General features: G+C 33.4%; 1 pseudogene; it reads right to left on the bottom strand.

Moving 5' to 3' along the window:
* Nucleotides 1-12,605, bottom strand: part of LOC108450887 (uncharacterized) — a 147,336-nt pseudogene extending 134,731 nt beyond the window's left edge.
* Nucleotides 12,606-22,882: the final 10,277 nt, after the last annotated feature.

Genomic DNA, 22,882 nt, shown 5'->3' with positions numbered 1-22,882 from the left:
AAAATGCTAATGCCCATCATCCATTAACTATTAAAATGCTAAAATGCATACATTATCAACTATCCATCACCTTAGCCGGCCACTACATTAAAAGTGGGGAATTTGACATGCAAATCCTCCTATTTTGCACTACTATTTATTTGGCCACTGCAAATTAGCCTATAGCATTTTCAAACATTTTCACATAGGTCCTATTTCATAATTTCACTCCCTTTTTCTTATGGAACAAAAATTAACTAAAATTACCGGGTTCTATCTTAAGCTTGGGCCTTCTAGAGGCCCACTAACATAATTAAACCTATGCCAACATTCACAGAATTCACGAAAATTGGGGCGTTACACTATTAATCGGTAAGTGTTAGAAGCATAGTAAAAGTGATATACATGTTATGAAAAAATGTATGAAGTTCTATGTGGATGTGTAAGTATGCAGGTATAGTTTGATATAGAAAAGGTATGAATCACTCAGATGTGTGAACAAATTCGGGTAAGAGAATGTTGAGTAAATGTCCCTCTGAGATACCTCTAGGAAGGTAATTATATTACTAACCAGACTGGAAAATTACGATATGAGAACAAGTGTAAGACAGCGAGGTTAAGACCCATGGCATCTTATGATATAAAAACAGTCGTTGTGTAGCTTCTAGTAAGATGAAAACTAGAATGACGGATCACAATACATGAAAGTGTGTAAGTCCATGTGGTTGTGACCCATGGCAAGATATGATAGTATGAATGTTCATGATGTGATTTTGATCATATCATGTTACGAAGCCATTCGAAGATGTCGAGATTGGCCTAAACATAAGGGACCCAAGTACAAAATGAAACATCTCTCGGGTTTGATTGATTATTGGGCCAACTATTTCAACGACTTTACCTTATTTTATTAAGTTGCATTTTAATCTAATCCACAGATTTTATCTTGCATTATATTTAATGTGTTGCATGAGTTATTTATATTTATGCATGATTTTGAGTCCTAAGTCCATATTATATGTGTGTTGTACGTTGTTTCTTTATGTTGTTGTTATTATCGTATGTTGCATGTTTATATATGTGCATGACAACATGTTAGGGTCAATTCTTGTAATAGTCATATATACGTGTTTGACTAATGCGTGTGTGATGAGAAATAAGTGGTGTCTTGTGTTTATGTTATTTGTGTGTGAAATTCAATATTAAGTGTCTAACATGGTGTTTTTAGTCTTATGCAAATTTCATGTAGTGAAATTGTGCTCAAGTGTTGCCTATTTAAAATTTATGTAGGTGTCAAGTCGTATAGGCCAAGATTGACCATTCATTGTCGAATTCATGCACAATGAGTGATCTAGAATATTCGAGAAGCAAACCATTAATGTCGATGCATGTTCTTAATATTACTTTAATGGAGAAGGATACATGGCCTTAATGAAGATACATTCAAGTGCTTTGGGTCATGGATTCCACCATCCCTGAACCATTCAAGATGATCCTTCATTTAAGCCATTTTTTGAACATTTCAAGTCTCTAGAAATCGCACTAGTTCATGGTGTAGCATTTGATAAAGTGTAAATCGATCTGGTAGTTCACGATACATGAAACTTATGCATAAGTCCATGAGGGAGAAACCCATGGCACCTTCTGTGGAAGCCGTAAACATGTGAATTCTTTATGTTGCCCTTGTGGCATATTCTGTTTGGCTATTGTGGCGTACCTTGCTAAGTCTATAAGGTACAATGTGATTATCTGCCAGTATGGTAAGTTTTGGATAAATTCTGTTGGTTCGGTGATAGATACCACTATGAAAGGTTATGATACATCCAAAGCTAATTTGGTTGATTTAGATTAATAATATAATTGAATAAGCTTTTAGGGAAGTTCTTGAAGGGAAGTGTAACAACCTATTTTTCAGTGGTGTCGGAAATAGTGGTTTCGAGGCTAAAAATTCGACAAGTGAGCCCGTAAATATTTGCATTTAACATTTACGAGTTTATTATAATATTAAAATGAATTTTGAATTGGAAAATTATATTATTTGAATGAATAATTAAGTTCAAGTGGTAAGACTTTAAAGTCAAGTTGTTTTAGAAAATGAGGTATCAGGATCTCATTTCTATAACCGAGCCGTAAATATTTTATTAAATATTCATGGAGTGTTATTAAGGTTGTATTAAAGTTTCATTAAGAAATTTTGATGTTTAAATGATTAATTAATTGGAAAGGACTAAATTGTAAAGATGTAAAATTTAATAGCTATAGCATTATTTGTATTTAATGGATATAAAAGAATGAATTAAGGGCCCTAAGTAGTAGTTCAACAAATTTAAAGGTTAGTGGATGAACATGGCTTTGCATTTGGTGAAATTTGGTTTAGTTTTTAAGGGTAAAATGATAATTAGTCAATTAAACTTAAAATTAAGTAAAGGAAAAGTATATTATCTTTTTCATTTGGTGAAGGCATGACTGAAAACCATTCTTCTAGAGAGGAAGCATTCGGCCAAATTAATCTTGATGCATGGTAAGCATTTTGCATCCATTTTTAATGATTTTTATATTTTTGAGGCCGTATTAGCTTAATATAGCTAGCCCGGGGGTCAATTTGTAAAATTGTTAAATGTTTAGAATTTTACCATGGATGAAATTGAGATGTTCTTTAAAGTTTATGGTAGAATCTTAAGCTTGGTTGCTAGATAGGACTATTTTGTAAAGTAGTTCTTGGTAATTTTAATGTTTAAGGACTAAAATGTAAAAATAGTAAAATTACAAGGACTTGATGTTAAAATAACAACAAATATGGGCTGTGGTGAAGTATTATACTATTCGGTTGAGTTTGATTTTAGTTAAATTAGTTAAATTGCAAGTTTTGGGTTTAAGGACTAAATTGTATAAACGGTAAAATATTGGGATAAATTTGTAGAATGATTGTGGAAGGACTTAATTGTATTAGACATACTATTTAACTGCTATAATTGTATTAATTGAATGAAAAAATTATTATTTAGATCCAGAAATGAATCAAACGGATCTAAGCAAAAGAAAAGTTAATGTGCCGGATTAGTCGTCGACCCCATTTTACAACTGTAATTGTCGAGGTAAGTTTATAGGTATAGAATTGTTCATATATATACATAATGTTATTGCTGCTTTACGAATGTGTATATATATATATATATTATGTTTAATATGTGAGTTGGAAATCAATATATTATATTTGAATATAAGGTGAGAAAGGATTTATTTGAAAATTATTGAATAATTATGAAATATGATATATGTGATTTTGGATAATTATGAATTGTTACAACATGTGTATGGAGATATATGGAAATGCCTCTGATTCATGAAAGTTATATTTTTTTTAAATCCCCGTTTAGACATGGTAAACAATAAGGATACGATTAGCATGCCAATAGGGTTAGAATGCATGCTTGTATTGGATTTGCACTTCGATTATACACTTTGGTGTCTTTATTCACACTACGGTGCCCCTGTTTGCACATTTGTGCACTATCTGCACTTCGGTGCTCTTGTTATACATCTATGATTCCTCTAGTGTGTAGTTACCCGAGTATCAGAGTCAAGTTACTAGTTCATCGGGCTAAATGTTAATGGAAATTATAAAATTGTTTAAATGATAATGTATAGTCAAGACATTAGTAAATGTTAAATGTTCAATGTTCAATGAATTACTTGATCATATGTGAATATCATTATATTGATGACTATTAGGTTAAAGCTAGATGTTTACACACATATATGTATGAGTTTGGATTGAATTATTATAGTACAGGAAGCATACAATGAACCATTTTCAGTACTAATCCTATAAGTGCTTTGTAAATGAATAACATGTATGATTAATTTATTTATTTAGCTTTCACCTTGTTTAGTGAAAGTAAGTGATTTTGGGATGATATGCTTATAAGAAAGTTTGAAACGAAAGATGAACTACAAAATGATTATATGTTAAAGGTGTAAGTGTTATCGTAAGAAGAAACGTTTAAGTAAAATGGTTATATGAAATGCTTATAAGGAAAAATATATACATGTATATGCAAGGCTACACCAATTATCCATGAGAGGTGTAGTTTTTGAGCATTTTCGATGGCATTTATAGGTGGACTTATAATGATGTTTAGTTGAATGATTGTTTAATGATTTGGTTTGTACAAGTTACCTGGTTTGGTACTTTTGATGCCTTAATAGTATGTATTAATGTGATTAAGTTAAGATGCATGTTTGAATGACTAAAATGATATGTGATGAATTGGTTTCAATATGGTCAAGATATGGTATGTTTTTAGATGGTATTGAACTAGATGTGTATGGTTGAAATATGGTAAAGAGTACATGTTTAAGTAAGTTTGAATGTTTACAATTGAGGTGCCTTGAATGACATATTGGTTGATTGGTTTAGGACTACCAAATTGGTCATTATATGCAAGTTTTGGTAAGGTTTCATGTTTTGATTATGTGCACAAAATGCCTTTAGGTGTATTTATGGTTTAGAGTTGGAAATGGTTTGATTTTTGGGAAAATTCATGTCTACATAGCCTGAGACACGGGAGTGTGACTCATCCGTGTGTGGCACACGGCCTGGCAACACGGACATGCGTCCCCTGTAGGTTTTATTGCATCCAAGCTAGGTAGTTACATGGCCTAGCACATAGGCGTATGGGGCTAATTCAAGAGTTACACGACTTGGAACACGGGCGTGTGATACGGCCTGGAACACAGGCGTGTGACACGGCTGTGTGACCATATTTCGATTGTTACATGGCCTGAGATACGGGCGTGTGTCTCAACCGTGTGAGGCACACAGCCTGGCCACACGGTCGTGTGACCCCTATAGTAAAAAATTTTCAACTTTTTCCTATACTTTCTAAATGTTTTCAATTTGGTCCTGAATTGTTTCTAAGGTGTTTCTAGGGCCTCGAAGGCTCGATTTAGGGACGACATGTATGTGAATGGTTGTTTTATAATATGTTTCTAATGATGTATGAAATGAATATTTAAATGTTTTGTTTGTACGATAATGCTCTGTAACCCTAATCTGACGGTGGATACAGGTGAGGGGTGTTACAAGAAATGTGTATTTGTATGTTTATAAATGGGTATCTGCCATGGTAATTTCTTAGTTGTGAATATAGGCATATTAGTAGTCATGAAAGACATAAAAAACTATCTATTTAAGTTCTTTTGTGTTATATATAGTGTTCAAATTTGATTATTTGGTATCCTCCATATGAGAATAGTATTATGTCTTACTTAGGAATCTTATGGAATCTGAGTTGTTTGGCACCTTGGGTAGATTTGTGTTTTGTAACCAAGACATGGGTAATTATTCTAAACGATCTGGATAATTCATTATCAGTATAGGCATGTATTGTGTTTGAAGTAGAAAATGATTTAATTTGGTAAATTGATGGTATCCAACTCATCGTGGGAAGTCGTCAAGGTGCAAGGATCCACTAGTAAACAGTATCTGTGAACAACCGTTTTGGAAGAAGTGTATGAGTGAAGTGATGGTTTGGATGAAGTGGGCTCTGACGGTACGTTCTTTTGAAAAATGCTTTTGTGATCTGAAGAGAAAGAAGAGATTTATGAAATGTCTGGAAGTATCTTAAATTAGTCAAGTAGTTAAAAGAGAACTTTTATGCTAATAGTATAGTAGTTAGCATGTATGTGTAAGCCTGTAATTGTGAAAGAATTCACCGAAACAGAAGTAGTGGTTGAGAAGGGTAGCTGGCACACTGATATTCTTCAAATATTATAAAATTATCTGCTAGGGTAATATGTATTAACTCTTACTAAGTTCTCTTGAACCTACAAGTGTAATTTTTATGTTTCAAGTAATGATGGGATGAGATTGCCCCAAGTGGCGTATTATAGGACATTTCCAAAGAGGCAGTTTTTAGTAAACATTTGTATTATAAAGGATTTAGTGAAATGTATAATGTAATATTTTTTTCCTAGATACTTTCCTTTGTTTTCCTAAAATTGAGTCTTTAAATAAAATAGAAAGAAATATGTTATTACATTAAATAACTAACCATTGAGTCAATTCCTTATTTTTGTTATATTTCCACATTTTTGTGAAGCTAAATTTGGGATGTTACACAAAGGAAATTTGAAAGGGAGATTGATAGAAATTGATAGGAGGAAGAGTTTTTAAGGGTTTAGAATGAATGTCTTGGGGAAATAAGAGAAGGTTTGAGAGTTTTGGAGTATTTAGAGGCTTTAAGCCTCCAAAACACACGGGTTGGGATATGTGGAACCGGGTATTGCGTGACCCAACTTGGAATCGCGATATCCCCTTTTTGGACCCCTCATATTCGAGTTTTCCTTTGGTGTCGCGATACCACTGTGTAAAACAAAAAAAAATTACTTTTGAAAGATTTCAAGGGTATCACGATATCAGTAGGTCGATATTGTGATACCACTGAAGATTTCTGGTCCCTCTTGAAACTGTCCAGAAAGTCACGATATACCCAATTTGGTATCGCAATTCCACTAAACTAATCCCTAAAATCATGACAAAATCATCAATTTTCATCTCAATCATAAAAAGTCTGACCTACCAAGTCTAAAATTAAACTAATACAATTTAAAATCCAAATCTAAATGCAGGAAATAAATGGAATCCATGCTCAAAAGATCTAATTATTTAAAAATCCTTGTTCAATCGCTGGAGGTGGTCAATAACACCGTCGAAATGGTGTTTCATCGGTGTCTTCGACACTTGAACACGACTTTTGTTCAACGCATGACTAGAGCCTCTTGAGATTCGTATCTTCTTCCTTATCCTTAATCATTTTTGGATTCTCTTGCGTGGCTCGTGAACACCTAAAAAATCACACCATTCCATGAAAGTTGCAAATTCCTTAGCATGATAATCTTTTGTCTCAATCACTTGTGACTTATACTCTTGTGATGGTAAAGAGCAACATATAATACTATTTTAAGTAGCCGGAAGAAGATATGTTAGACCAAAATTTGAACTTTTGTCTGTAATTTTTAACTTTGAATATAAAAATATTAAGCACGAAAATTAGATTTGGGTAAAAAATTTAACTCATATAAATTATCGAAGTGTTAAGACAACTGAGCCAAACCTAACTCAATTTTTAGTTTTATAGTATATTATGCAATACTATAATATAAACATTAAAATATGTTATCTTTAAAATTAAAAAAAAAACTGTAACGCCCCAAGTTTCTTAATATTTGAATTGTTTATTGTGTAAAGTAAATCAATCTGGCTCAATGGTTAAGTGTTCTGTACAAGCCCAATTTGGGGCCTAAAACCCCTAAATCCACTAAGCCTAAAACTCAACAAAACCTACCCAAACCCCAAACGGGCCCAATGCCTAATATCAGCCCGAAATCAAAACAAAAATTAAAAAAACCCTAGCCTAAACCACCTAATCCACCGCCCCCGGTCACATCGCCAGTGCAAGTGGCCTCTGCTCCACCACCGTTTGCCTGTAGCAATAAAAGAAGAAGAGACAGATTAGTCAAAAACAACAAGTTGTAAAGAAATGGCTATAAAAGGCCAAGTTCAAAACCATTGTAAGGCTCTCGGCAACTTAATATATACAAATCAAGCATTCAATCCCTAAAAATAGCAACTCTAGTGACATCAAAGAGAAAACAGAATCGAATCAAACACTAAAATCCCAGAAGTCAAAATCGAAGGCTAAAGTGACCATTTTTTTCTTCCCTTTTCACTTCAATTTCTATTTCATGGCCGAATATACTCTATATTTACATATGCATAAATACATCACATAAGCAAAAAAAAAAAAAACACACCTTAAATATATAAATATATAAAACAAAAAAAGAGAGAGAGAAATTTTACCTAAAGAGCGATTTCCGGCCACCGTGTACGGTGGACGACACGGCGATGGATGATCGGCTCCTCGCCGGTTTTTGGGCTGGCAACAGAGAAGAGGGAGTTTTTTTTCCTTTTTTTTAAAACAGAATGGAGAAATGAAATTTAAAAAAAAAACTGACTTATATAGGGCTTGCAAACGACGCCGTTTCATCAAGCCCCCAAAACGCCCAAAACAGCATCGTTTTGGGGGCTGATCCACGACCCGACCCATCCGCCCGAAGGATCCTTGTGTTTTTGCAAACATGGTCTAATTGCTTGCGCAGCCCTTCCGGTTTTTACATGTTTTCCAATCAAGTTTTTAATTCTTTTAAGTTAGCCCCGAGGTTTATCGCATTTTGCAAGTTGGTCCTCCCTTCAGCGACACCGTTTCAAGGGCTCGGGTAAATTCCCCTTTTGGACCTCATATGTTATTTGCGCTTTCAAATTAGTCCCTTCTCTTTGTTAGTTTTTTAAATTGGCCCCAAAACTTAATATTTGTTTCAAATTTAGTCCCTTTCTCCTATTTAATACAGTTTCTATATTATTTTTACTATTTATTATTTTAATATTATTCATTATTCTATTTTACCATTCTTGTATTATTATTTTTAGCATATTTTATTATTATTTAACCCTTTTAAATTAATACTAGATATATATATTATATATTCTTATAGTTGTTTTATATATTATTATTGTCCTTAATATATGTTTTATGTATACATATTCAAATATTCTATTATGTACATTTTGTTATATCTATTTTTACCTCTATATTATTAATATTTATTATATATCTTTAACATATATATGTATATATTTATATATTATTATCATTATGAGTTTTTGATGTTATTGTTTTGTTAATACATTTGTGTCATATATACATCCTTTTAATATATATTTATATATTATACTTCATATTATGCCCATATACTGTAATATTATATCATGTATATTTCTTCTTTTCTAAATACAATGTATGCATATATATTATATTTTATAATACATACATACATATATAGATATATTATGTACATACTATCATATATTTGTTTTTTTATATATAGTTTTTTTACTTTAATTTAATATTTAATATATTTACTTTTCATATTTCTATATTATTATCATTACTATTATTGTTATTATTTGTTATTTAATACATTATTATCATCGTATTTTTATTACCATCATATTATTATGTTATTACACCTTTTACTATTACTGTATTTTTTATTACTATTATTGTTATTATATTTTCCTTTTGTATTTACCTATACGTTATTATTATTTTTAACTAAATTAATACATATATTTTAGCACACTTATTTTGTTTATATATTACTATTCTTATTATCATTTCATCATTTACTTATATATATCTTTGCAAATAATTCCAAACCTTAGATCATTCATTATTTGCATTATCGTTATTATTATTAGTTGTTATTATCATTATTATTATCGTCGCTATTACTATTATCACTATTATTAAAATATTAATATTCTTATTATTACTTTTATTATTATTATCATCAATATTATTGTTTACCACCACTGTTATCGTTATCAACATTATTATTATTACTATTTTCATCATTTTTGTGCTATCATGTTTTTCTTTTATTTACTTATGTATTCGTTTATTTCCTTATGCATTTGTTTTATATTATTAGCCTTACTTTTGTGTCATCTTTTATAATTGCTCATATCATTGTTATTAACATTATCACACTTATTATTAAAACCGCAATTTGCTTTTATATTTTACTATGAATCACATTATACTTTTTTCTCGATACCATAACATAATTCTTTCATAAAAGTAATATTCCGTATTCGGTAATTCGAGACAATCGTACCCTAACTTACTGGGTTTCGATTTTTCTTATTTAACCTAAATCACAGGATATTCTTTTAAAATCGCAATACGAGTCTTAAAAATGCTTATTTTCGGAGATACGAGGTGTGGTGTCCTAACTTACCGGGTATGACATTTTGTCATCTCGAAATAAGAATTAGTTTTGAAATAAAGGCAATATTCGGTGTTTGAGAATTCGAGAAAACGTGCCCTAACTTACTGGGTTTCGATTTCTCTCGTTTACTCTAAATAATCGAATACCCTTTTAATAAAATACACAGATTTTATAAAAGGCAAGCTCGCTCTCGAAAATTCAAGATGTCGTGTCCTAAGTCACTAGATGTGACATTTTATATTTTGAGACGAGAAAGTCTTTAATATTTGAGCATTTTCTTTACAAAGAGGGATCGTATTTCAAAAGTCTTCCAAGTTTTCAATCTTCGACACTAAGACACTAATTAATCAACTAGGTACCAATTTTGGGCGTATCGAGGGTGCTAATCCTTCCTCGTGCGTAACCAACTCCCGAACCTGTTTTCTTGATTTGTGTAGACCAAAATTGTTGTTTAAATAAATCAAACTATTTATTAAAAACAACCACTTTTACGAGGTGACCCCATCACACCTCATCAAAAAGGATCAATGGCGACTCCCATTTTTCATTTTCATTTTTTTTAAATCCAAGTCGATTCCCGTTTTTCAAAAAAATGGTTACGACATGTTCTAGATGTGTGCTTGAGATCTTGTATATGTTTCCTTCTACTTAAATTTTGGTTATTTTTATCCATATATCTAGCTAGTCACACCTAGTTGTTTGTTTAATTATTAACAAGAATGAGGTTTTTGGTTCAGTGGTAAGACCTTAGGTTACCCTTAGTTTCCAAGTTTGAATTTGTTTTGTACAAAAGTGGAATTATTTTTTCTCCTCGCGTATGAGTACCATGACATCATGCACCTAGCGTACTTATTATCTTATCGACAATTTTAAAGTTTTATGAATTAGCTTAGGTTTAACGAAAAATCCAAAATCTGGAGTTTTATTAGAGTTTAGAGAATGTTTAAGTTGCTACCGTCTCTAGAGGTAAACAATTTTACTAAAGTAACTAATGTAAAAGTATCTAAAGCGTATCTAAAGTTCGAAGTTTCTTACTTGAATCGGCGCCAGAGTCTTGGTTTCACTTTACGAAAATTAAAATATCAATTTCAATAAAAAATTCATATAATTCAAAAAGTTTTTGAACATTTTGAACCAAAAATTTCACAGTCCGAGTTTTAAACATTTATTTTTTGATTACGTGTCAAGCTCTGGTTGACTCAGACAATTATTTTAAATGGCAATTCATGAAAGGAACGATAGTGTTAACATAATGAAAGTTCAAATAGCACTTCAGACAAAAAAAAAGAAAAGTTTTAAGTATATAAATTGAAAAAGCGTTATAGTTTGGGGACCATTTTTTAGTTTAAGGCTTTTCTAGTGATTTCGTTCATCTTTTCTATCAAATTTCTCTCATTTTCTTGCTTAATTAACACCAATCATTGAAGTTAATTGAAACAGTTGAAAACATGAAATGAAGTTTTAAAAGTAAAACTGTGAATTAAGCTGAAACTGCTTTCACTGTTCCAAAAAGGCTCCAAATATACATTTAGGGAAGTTTACTTTTCATTTAAGTTTGACAAAACAAAAACTATTCTTAAAACCCCGTTGCTGGGGTTTGAACCCGGGTCATTCGCATGACAGGCGGGAAGACTGACCACTATACTACAGCGATCAAGTTTTAAAATTAATTCTAAAACTTTGGAACATGCCAAATTTGACCGCCGAAGAAGGAAAGGAGAGACCATACGTAGATTAATTGTGTGTTTTAGTTTATTTAGAGTTCAACCTCAACATCTGCATATTATCTCTTTTGTTTGTTCTTCATGATCTATACAAAGTAGGAAGAAAAGTAATCTAATATTAAAAATGTAATAATAATACTACTAAAAGCTCAATTAAGTTTGGGCTTGGCTTGAAACTGCTTGAATCGATTTCAAATTTCTTTCGAATAACTTGCGCGCACAAGTGCCTTGATTATACCTATATCGAACGCGTACCAAATCCAACACTCATCTGATTTCGAGAATTAATTAAAAATTTCTCCAAGTAAGAAGTAAGGATAGAGCAAATAATGAAGATTTAAAACATAATTTACAGCTCAAAATATAATATATATATATATATATATAAATTTTACATTAATAGTAATATAAATGTTAACTAAAGGCACAAGAAATCTTTAGTCTAATACATATATTATAAATATAAATATAGATAAAGTGATTAATCAAGATCGGATCAAGAGATATCCATCTCACCCCGTCGTTCTCGGGCACTCCAAGAGCCTTCCAAACTTCTTCGAGGCATCAACAATGTTGTTAGGGCAAGGGGTTGATAATCATGGTCGAATCGCATCCCATAGTAGAATCACATTCATCCACAACTTTAGCCCTCACAGATTTTCCGTTGCCATGGATGTTGATATACTTCAAACACCTCTTCCCATTGTTATACCACCCTGTAGAAAGTGCCACCACAGGGTCATCATCGGAGTGGTACTGGTTGTCACATTCAGATGGTGCACCACCGTCTCCATCTCGCTCAAAGCTGTTAAGCGTTAGTGTTGCTTTCGTTTGGCTTGATAGAGGGGGTGAACATTTGTATGTTGTGTACCACTTGCCATCCTTGCAACAATCAGAATCATTTTCCTGGTTGCATTGCCCAGGTGGAGGGGTTTTCCCTTTGATCTTGCCACTAGGGCTGCACGTCTGAGCTTCAACACTAAGAAAAAGAAGAAGAATGCAAAGAAGAGGAAAGACAGTCGAACAAATTACTTGCTTCTTCATTTTTATCTTCTTTAAGTCACTTCTATTTGATGTTTTAGTGTAGAAAAATTCAAGTGGGAAAAGCAATATATAGAGATCTTAGCAGTGAGCAATTTAAAACATCAGTCTTTCACTACGAAAGTCATGACAAAATTGTGAAGTGCCAAAAAATTATGGTGGACCGCTAAAATTGATGACTTATGATACAGCTGATAATATGGTATTTTATCATTTACCCAAGTTTTGTAATGTATTTATCATTCAGAAGCATCTTTGTGGGAGGTTCCTGCAGGTTTGATTCACTTATTTATTTTTTATATATTATGGCAGCAATTTGTTGATAAAGATGAAATGGGTTGGTTTGGAGACAAGAGGCTTTATATTAATTGTCAATAAAACATTTTATTGGTTGATGCCTAAATTGGAGGGATTTGAAGATGGTTACATTGTGCTTTTTCATTTTCATATAATTTTGGCATACAAAATTATATTCTATACATATTTCAACACGTAATTCTTTGAAATATCCCTAAAAAATATATTCAGTGTTTTAAATTTTATTAAATAAATATCTCTAAATTAGAATATTAGTTTTTCTATTAAATAAATATTGTTTGTTTTTATTAATTCAATCAATATTTTTCCCATCTCTCCTATAAATAGATGATATTGATAGAGCTATAAACACAGTAGTTCATATAAGTTTTCAATATTATTAGTCTACCAAAAATAGTAAGAATTTGTTTTCTAAGTATAAATTTTTTTCTAGGAATAACAATTACATAAACTTCTATTATGAGAGAATTACTGTCCTATTGAATGTAATAAATCGTTTCTAGTAAAAAATCTCAGCCTCGCATTGCAACTGTTTGATTACACTCTCATTGAATTCATTCTTCAAATCATTAATGAATGATTCACTTCAATAATCTTAATGTAAAAAATCAGAGAAAAATATGATGTTATAAAAATGATGTGAAATACGATTAAAAGATATAAAATAAAAATAAGAAAAAAATTTAAATAGGAAAAATAGGTTAAAAACCTTAAACTCCCAATTATTTGATTTATAATTCTTTTTGTTGTTTCAGCATTAATATAGGCTAGCATACATGCATAAAATGGAAGGAATACAAGTGGACTTTGAATATTGAATATATTTATATTTTTCTATTAAAATGTATATATGTTTTATGGAATGTATTTATTAGATGTTTATTTACTAAATATGGAATTTTGTCCTAAATTTGAAAAAGTTGTGGAAAAAATATAAAGTAAAATATTTGATACACTGTGACTAGAGTTTTTAGACTCTGCAGGTAAGGTTAGGAGTTGGCAAATGTCCTACAATAAAATAGTAAAATATGAAAAAAAATATTTTTAAAAAAGAAACACATAACAATTTTTAAGGTTGCTTGTACAATAAAAAAATATTTCTCCAAAGTATCAAAATACTAACCCAAATATAAACCTTAAAAGGTAATGATAAATAAACAAAGTCCAAAAATGAATTAAGGTGAAATTAAAATAGTGGTATTCGTGGCGTGATTATTTCCTATAACAATGAGATTAAAATCAACGATACAATGAGATTATTTCCTATCACCATTAAAGATGTTAATTTAAAGATGAATTGTTCTACTATACTTATATATATTTATAATATCTAAAAGTTCAACATATTTTACTTTACAAATTTATTTAATATATAATGTCAAATTTATAATATATTATATAATTTATATCACTAAGAATTAAATTTATATATTATAAAATACTATACTATAAATATTAAAATTTGCTTTAAAATTTTAAAAAATTAAAACGTTAATTTAAAATAATTTCTTTTGTAAAAGAATTATCAAAATTTTTCTCTTTGATAATTAAACTTGCTCAAACTCAAACTTGATAATGTGATAGTAGTACTCCTTTGAGCATTTGATGTAAAATAATTTGTTCCATATAATTGATTACTTATTCATGGAACTCTTTTGTATTATGCTTACGTTAATTCATATGTTTGATTTTGATATATCTAAAACAATATAATAGAGTCCTTTATATACAAACGGCAGTGTAATGCGTTACAAAATTTTGATATTAAAATGGCACAATCTTGAGATAAATAGAGAACTTAGAAATAGGGTAAAATACGCACATGCTTACTTTAAAATATATGATTTGTACTATTTTGGTCATATAGTATAGATGTCTTGTCTTAGGTATTCTAGTGGATGAGAAAATAAAGACCCAAGTAGAACAGATCCTAGATCTATTTATGAAATTATTCACTTGTGACGTTCATAGTGTGACTTACCTTGATCCTGAGTGAATGAGGGACTATGTATGTGTGACTTGTATACTTTGATATAAATGAAATTGTGAGTTCGAATAGATAAGGAACCAAAAGTTTGTATGTTGAGTATACAACTTCTGCAATATGTAGCATCATTCCACGATAGTGAAATTTATAGTCAAATTAAAGGGTAAATGATATCCTCTCATCGACATTACATGATAGATGAAAGTAAACATGGTCATGAGTCATCTTTTTTTGTGATAAATTAAGTAATTATTATTTATAGTAATTGACTTTTCTTGAAAGAAGATGTAATAATTTCTATGAGATAAAATAGGATCATATTGAGAGAACATATTTATCCCATAGAGATTAAAGATATCCTATTAGGGTAACACACTTATAACAAGGTCATTTGACGAGCACTAGTTAAGTAGATTTCATAATGGTATATAATAAGGGAGAGATCAGTCATTACACTTTAGTGGAATGATTCTGTGACTAAATAATGTTAAAATTAATAACGAAAAATGAGAACTTGATTATAAATTATTTGAGCCTTTATTATATATGTCTAATTGGTCCCTCTTCTAACTCGAGATAACTAGAAATGAATTGCATGTATAACCAATAAAAGTAAAATGAATGAAAACGGTGATGTAAGAGAAACAGATTGCACGTATCACTATCTACAATGAATGTGTTTTCTCGCTAAATACAGAAATGACTTGACAATTAATTTAAGGTTCTTCCAATTATTATTGAATTAATTATAATTAAATAATTGAAGTTTGAAGATTGAATTAAATTGATTATTCATTATAAATTTTTTATTTAAGGAAATTAAATATATTTCCTCATAAATTCTATTACAACAAAGTCGCTATGACTTTAACGAAATTAAAAATGTGTAACAATCTATTTTTTAGTGAAATTGGAATAGTGGTTTCGAGACCACAAATCCGACTCAAAATATATTTTATTTTTATTTTATCATATGGCCCGTAATATGCTAGAAATGACGTGTGAAAATTTTGATACGAAAATTTTATCGATTTAGTGCCTAATTACGAGAAGGACTAAATCACATAAAATGTGAAAGTTAAATTCTAGTAGCTATGAGGATCAAATAGCTATGGAATTCAAAACTAGAGGTCCCTATATGGTAATTAGATCATTAAGAAAAGTATGCAGATTTTTCTTGGTGGCTCATCCATGGAATTATGGAAAAAGGGTAAGGACTAAATTGAAAATACCAAAATACTTAATTAAGTAAAAAGGAAAGAAATTATATCATCTTATTTTCATCATCTTCAAACTAAAAACACATGGAAACCCTAGAAGAGAGAAAAGAAACTTTCAAGACCTAATTGAGTAAGTTCTCCTATCCTATTTTTAGTAAATTTGGTAATTTTGAAACCGGGATAGCTTAATCTCTTTATTTGAGGGATTAATTTGAAAAGTTATCAAGGTATGAAAATGGGTCATGGATATATTATGTTGGAAATTAGAAATTTATGGTAGAAAATGAAAGATTATTGATAGATAAACAACTTTTACAAAGTGATTTTTGATGAAAACATGATTTAGGGACTAAAATGAAAAGTTATAGAATTTGATAAAAAATTTTGAAATTCTATGAATTCATGTGCTGGAAAATTTGTAATGGGGCTTTGGTTAGGCTTGGAATAGGGAGTAATTTGCACAAGTTTCGTTTTCCAAGCCTAGGGACAGAATTTATGGAAAAGTTAAGGGCAAAATGGTAATTTTACCTAGGACATAAATTGAGTCCATTTAGATACGAAATGTGTGAAATTGATGGTTAAATTCATTTATATAGATTTGGACAACACTAATTCGAGGTTAGATCGAGGAAAAGAAAAGATTTCAGATTAGTAGACTTTTACGCGGACAAGTGCCGAGGTAAGTTCATGTAACTAAATTGTGTGTATTGATATGCTTGAATTAAATGTTGTGTTTGTGAATTGTATAAATATCATATATATATGACATTGAAAATATATCTGACAAAACCCGATCAATAAGAATGCCGATAAATGATAAATGATAAAAATGTTACTTATATGCTTGAAACGAATGTGGAATGTGTTTACTTGAATTATATGAATGTTATGGATGTATGAAATAATCACATACCCAATAATGCTTGAAAAATGTTTAAATCTCAGTTGAATAAATGGAAAATCAACGGATATGTGATTTCCAAAAATGAATAAGGTCCTACATTTGTTACTGACAGGATGTAGCTTGGACGAGTAATCCTATTGACATCATTACAGAAAGGATTTAGCCTGGACGGGTAATCTTGATAAAAGTCCTCTCAAGCATATGTTTTGGATTGGATTTAGCCCGGACGGGTAATTCTAATATAATACCTCTCGAGCATGCGTTAAGATTAGGGTTTAGTGTAACACCCTGAATTTGGGCCTAGAAGTTTTGGGCCTTGAGCATGGGAGCGGTTGAAGGCAGCTTATAATATTTTGTTGTTCTTGTAAATTTTGTTAATGAAGGCTTGTTTTAGTGGTTAAGCGTGCTGAGAAGTGTAACATCCTGATTTTCGGGTTTTTCGCGATTCTTGATATTTTAAGTAATTTTCTAAAATTTGGTATGTGATTATAGAATTCATAATTTGGGGATGTAAATGGGCTTATGGAAGGCCCATGAGTTGGCCAAAACCCAGTAGAATTTTTAAATTTTGGACTTAGGAGTTAGGGGTTCTGGCTAGGTGCCTTTATATTAAGTTGGGTAAAATGTATCACAAAAAGAGCTTTGGTAAAGTGGCAAGGGTGACGCCACTAAGCTCCTAAAAAAGTGGCGTGTGGAGCATAAGGGAAGACCTGGGATCGATTCCCTGTGTTGGCAAATAGGAGTATTTATTTTTATGTGCAGGAAGGGTAAGTGTTGGAACCTAAGTGGATTCTGTAAGAGGAGAGTTGGATCAAGTCAAATGCATAGATTAAGGAGGGATAAGGGGAGAGATTTTAGGGATTAGAGAGAAGGATAGAGCTTAGCCGATTGGAAGGGGTTAGAGAGGGGAATTCGGCAGAGGGGTATTAGGTTAGTAATTTCGGCATTAGGGTCTTAGCTGTGCCGTTTTCTCTTTTGGTTTAGTTTTTCTCTTCTTTCTTCTTCCCTAGCCGAATCTACCATCTTTCCTCTCATCTTTTCTCCCGTTTCTTTTTCAAAAACCAGCCCATTACTTTCCTCCACTCATTTATTATTTCTTTCCCTTATCTCTACTTCTACCAAGTACCATAAAAAGCAAATCGGTGAAGATAGGGGGTGCCGATTCTTTGTGACCAGCAACCTTTTCTTTCCTTTTCGATAGTTGGCGTTCAATTCCTTTACCTTTTAGGCATCCGGATTCAAGAGGAGAAAGACTGTGGTAAGTGTTCAAACTCTAAACAATTCCTAGTGTAACTTTGGCCAAAAGTCAAACCCTCTAGTTTAGGGAGGTGGCGAATATGGGTATAGGCCTTATGGGGTCTTCTTTTAATATTTTTGTGGTTTATTTAGTGGAGGAGCAGCAAGGTGTAGTGTCGACTTGGAGTAGCTTGGATCATCGGAGTAGCTAGACCTAGTCATCAATCGCGACAAAGGTAAGATTCCTAAGGCCATTATGGATGGTGGCCGAATGTGTAAGTATTAGTATTAGATGATTTTTGGTTTGGTTCAATTATGGGAAGCTGATTATTAATGATGGATTATAGGAGAAATCGTGTAGGAGATCTCGTCGAGGAATATCGCCAAACAGGTGTGTAACGAACCCTTTTTCATAGCTTAAAGCGATAAAATGCCGAAAAGCCGAAATGCCGAAATTCTGGCATTTCGAGGACTTGTGAGCAAGCGAATGCTCACTAGTTAGTTAGAATCGATGAGATGATGATCGGGAACAATGGAAACGGTAAGGACATGTTTTTGGCGTTCACGGTAAGTCGGGCCTCGAGGGGCTGAAATAGGGCCCAATAGGCTTTCGGGCCCATTTGGGTAAAATTGGTAGGAAACGGAAATATGTTAAATTGCATGTTAAGACTATTAATACTGTTATGGATATAGGCTAAATGGGCCTAGATGACAAAATCAGCTGAGTAGGGCCCATTAGGGGTTTTAGGCCCAATAACTCGATTTCGCTAAAAAGGGCCAGAATCACTGTTTGCACCCATGAAATTGTTAGTAACCGTTAACAAACATGGAAACCCTGATATTTGGTAAAATTATAGAATCACCCTTATAATATGAAAATGACTGTTTTGCCCCTAAGTAAAAATGACCATTATACCCCTAGGGTTTATACATGAATTTAATACATGGGATTTTGATAAACATGGTATGTATGATATGCACATGACATGTATGATATGCACATGATATGTATGATATGCACATGATGTATTTATAAATGCATTGGGTTGGGTTTTTAAATGGATGGAGGAAGTGCAAAAGGGCTTATGCCCCAGTTATTAAAGGGCTTATGCCCTAGTTATTAAAGGGCTTATGCCCCAGTTATTAAAGGGCTTATGCCCCAGTTATTAAAAGAGGCTAGGCCTCCAGTTATATGATAAAGCAGCTATGCTGCCAGTGGAGAGTTATGGCGGGGTGGGTCGAGTTAATCCCCACATGGTGTGTTGGTTGGTACGGGTGGAGAGTAGCGGATGGTGGGTTGAGTAGTCTCCCCAAATGGGTTGCATTCTTTCATTTAACATTACATGTGATATTGAAATGGGCCTATGGGCCATACCATTTCTGAAAAGGCTTGACCCGGTGTTATAAAATATGAAATATGAAAAGTGCTATGGCCCAAGACACGTTGAGATTGGATTTGGGTTTAGGCCCAACAGTCATTATTGTTTTGGGCTCGAAAGGGGCTTGTTGCACTGTTGAGTTTCCAAACTCACCCCTTTCCTTAACCTTGCAGTGAGCCTTGATGTGGGGACTTGGTAGGAGGGATTGAGTGGCAATGGTGATTGTCTTTGGACTTTTAAATAGCGTTGGTTTTCTTTAAATTTCCTTTAAATATTATTTATTTTTGGGTTGTAATAAGGCCATTTTAACTTTCCTTTAATTTCTTTTCGGGATTATTTTAATTTTAATAACTTTAAACCTGGTTGATAATTATTCAAATGGGCTAGACTTAGGACGTGTTTTCAAAACGATACTTGTTTTCAAAATATCTCAACACCACGATTAATCGATTTATCAAAGACGTCCACTTAAACAAATTTAAACTCGATATGACAAAGTGTGGCTATGGTTGTGGGCATGTCTAGGATTGGATCCAATTAAAGAGCTTGGTACTTAGCGACCTTCATGGCTCACCTCCTCTATCTCGGATACCTACGGTGCCCAACTTCCGTACACTTCGTATGTATAACAAAATATATGGTTTTAAAACACTAAAAACGGAACGTGGGTTTTCAACTCCAATGTGGCACGTCAGATTCGGCCATAACGTCTGGGTCGGGTTTGGGGTGTTACATTTAGTGGTATCAGAGCTAAGTTGGAACAACTCGGCTGTGGATCGGGTCCAAAATTTTTTTCGAAAGTTTAGGCCTAAGAAGGGTATTTTTGGAAATGGTTTTTGAAAAGTTCATTTTAAAGATGTTTTATGGAGAATATATGTTAAAAGGTACCGCTTTTTTGCTTTTAAATCAAGAGTTCAAAATAAAGGGAGTTTTCAAATAAAATTTTTCAAATTTCTATTTTCGATGATCAAAAACATGGTTTTTAAGTTCTAAATGGATTGGAGAAAGAAGTGGCGCACTGAATCCCCGGCACCAAGTCTGTAAGTATATTTTCTTTACGATATATGATAATGACATGATATTATGAATAGTGCTGAGACCCTACTATGATACTTTAGCTAGGGTAGAGCTGTAAACGGTAGGAATGAGACTGTAGCTAGGCTACGATGATACGAAAACAATCCTTGAACTGCTATATCTTCATAAGACATTTTCTTAATAAACAGTGGAACGTTATACTAATTTCATAAAACTCGTAAAGCAGAAAATTCGATATGAGTACAAGAGGAGCTCGTGGATGAGGCGCGGACGTGGTCGCGGAAGGGTGCAAGTGAATCTTCACCCTCGGGGCATAGGCCGGTGAGGAGCCATCGTGCCACAAGCAACGGAGACTGGTCTTATGATCAGACTACGGGGATGACGCTTTATCCCAAGCCATGTTAAGGGTTTTAGAAAGAGTGGTGGAGCTAGTCTTGGGGACGGTGAATAGGGGTCTATATCGAGCGACTCAAGCCAACGGAGCGTAAGTATTTAGGGGTGTATCTGGAGTAGCCCCAAATGTGGCGAATATTGGTGGAGGCAACAGAGCGGATCATGAACGATCTAGACCGCTCGGTGGAGCAAAAGTGAAAGGAGCCGTGTGTCATTACGTGAAGAGGCATACCGATGGTGGATCACCGTAAGGAGAGTACCCCAATTGAGCAAGTAACACAGGAATTGTTCAAAAGCGCTTTTAAAGGGAGGTATGTTGGAGCAAGCTATGTGGATGCTCGTCGGAAGGAATTCTTAAATCGACTCAAGGTGATAAGGCAGTAGCAGTATGAGGCGAATTTTGAGGTGAGTCGATATGCTAGTGGCATAGTGGCAATTGAATATGAGCGATGTCCGATTTGAGGATGGTCTCGCGATGAGCTTAGGATATTGATAGCTCCACGGAGGGAGCGTGGTTTCTTGCATTGGTAGAAAAGGCTAAGATAGCCGAGGAGGTGAAGGTGACTGAGCGACAGAATAGTGAGAAGGATCGACCCAGATTCAAGAGGGATTTTAGACCCTCAAGTGCCACAAATCAAAATGTTAAAAGAGCAAGGATGGAGGAACCGGTTCAAGTAGTTCCAGTAAATACTTATAGACCGCAGACTTACAGGGACTGTGGTAAGGTGCATATGGGGGAGTGCTAGAAACAAACTGGAGCATGTTTTCGATGTGGGTCTAAGGAGCATAAGTTCAGAGAGTGTCCTTGGAGGACAGCTCAAGAGCTAGCGGCAGAGCAAAGGGATGTCCAACCACGGCGAGGAGGACCACCACCACAGAGGGGTCGTGGGCAAGGTAGAGGTGGCAATGGTAATGGACGAGGATGTGGGGCACCTGGCAGAGGTGTTGGACATGCTGAAGCTCGACAACCGGTGTTGGTTTATTCTGCACGACGTCGTGAGGAGGGTGACGCTCCTGATGTTATAACTGGTACGTTCTTCATTCATAGCATGCCTTACACTGCTTTGATTGATGTGGGTTCCACTCACTCGTATGTTTCTTGTGATGTATCTGGGGCTTTGGAGGTGCTTCCTGAGGAGACTGTGAGTGGGGTATCGGTGATAAGCCCATTGGGACATTCGGTTAAGGTAGATAAACTTTTTAGGGTAGTACCGTTAGTGACACAAGATAAAATTTTTGAAGGAGATTTGATGGAGTTGCCATTTAGGGATTTTGATCTTATCTTGGGAATGGACTGGTTAACTAAGCACAAGACGACATTAAATTATGCTGCAAAAAGGATGGTACTAAGAACTACCGAAGATGAGGAGATAATGGTCATAGGGGAACGAAGGGATTATTTGTTCAATGTTATTTCGGCTTTAAGAGCCAAAAAGTTGATTCGGAAAGGTTGTGAGGCGTACTTGGCCCTTCTAAGTCAAACGAGACTTGAGGAGATAACGGTAGAGTCGGTTAGGACTATTAAGGAATTTCAGGATGTATTCCCAGATGAACTTCCTGGATTACCCCCGAACAGAGAAGTCGAGTTTGGAATCGACTTACTACCTGGAACAGCTCCTGCGTCCATTGCGCCTTATCGGATGGCACCAAAGGAGTTGGTAGAATTGAAAGCTCCGATTCAAGAGCTCTTTGGATAGAGGTTTATAAGACCAAGTGTTTCTCCGTGAGGCGTCTGGTATTGTTCAGAAGAAGAAAGATGGGACTATGCGAATGTGTATTGACTATCGGCAGTTGAATAAGCTGAC

Source organism: Gossypium arboreum, chromosome 5 (assembly GCF_025698485.1).
Source record: "Gossypium arboreum isolate Shixiya-1 chromosome 5, ASM2569848v2, whole genome shotgun sequence".
Classification (NCBI taxonomy): domain Eukaryota; kingdom Viridiplantae; phylum Streptophyta; class Magnoliopsida; order Malvales; family Malvaceae; genus Gossypium; species Gossypium arboreum.
Note: the sequence above shows the minus strand (reverse complement) of the source record. Positions and strands in the feature narration are given on the sequence as shown.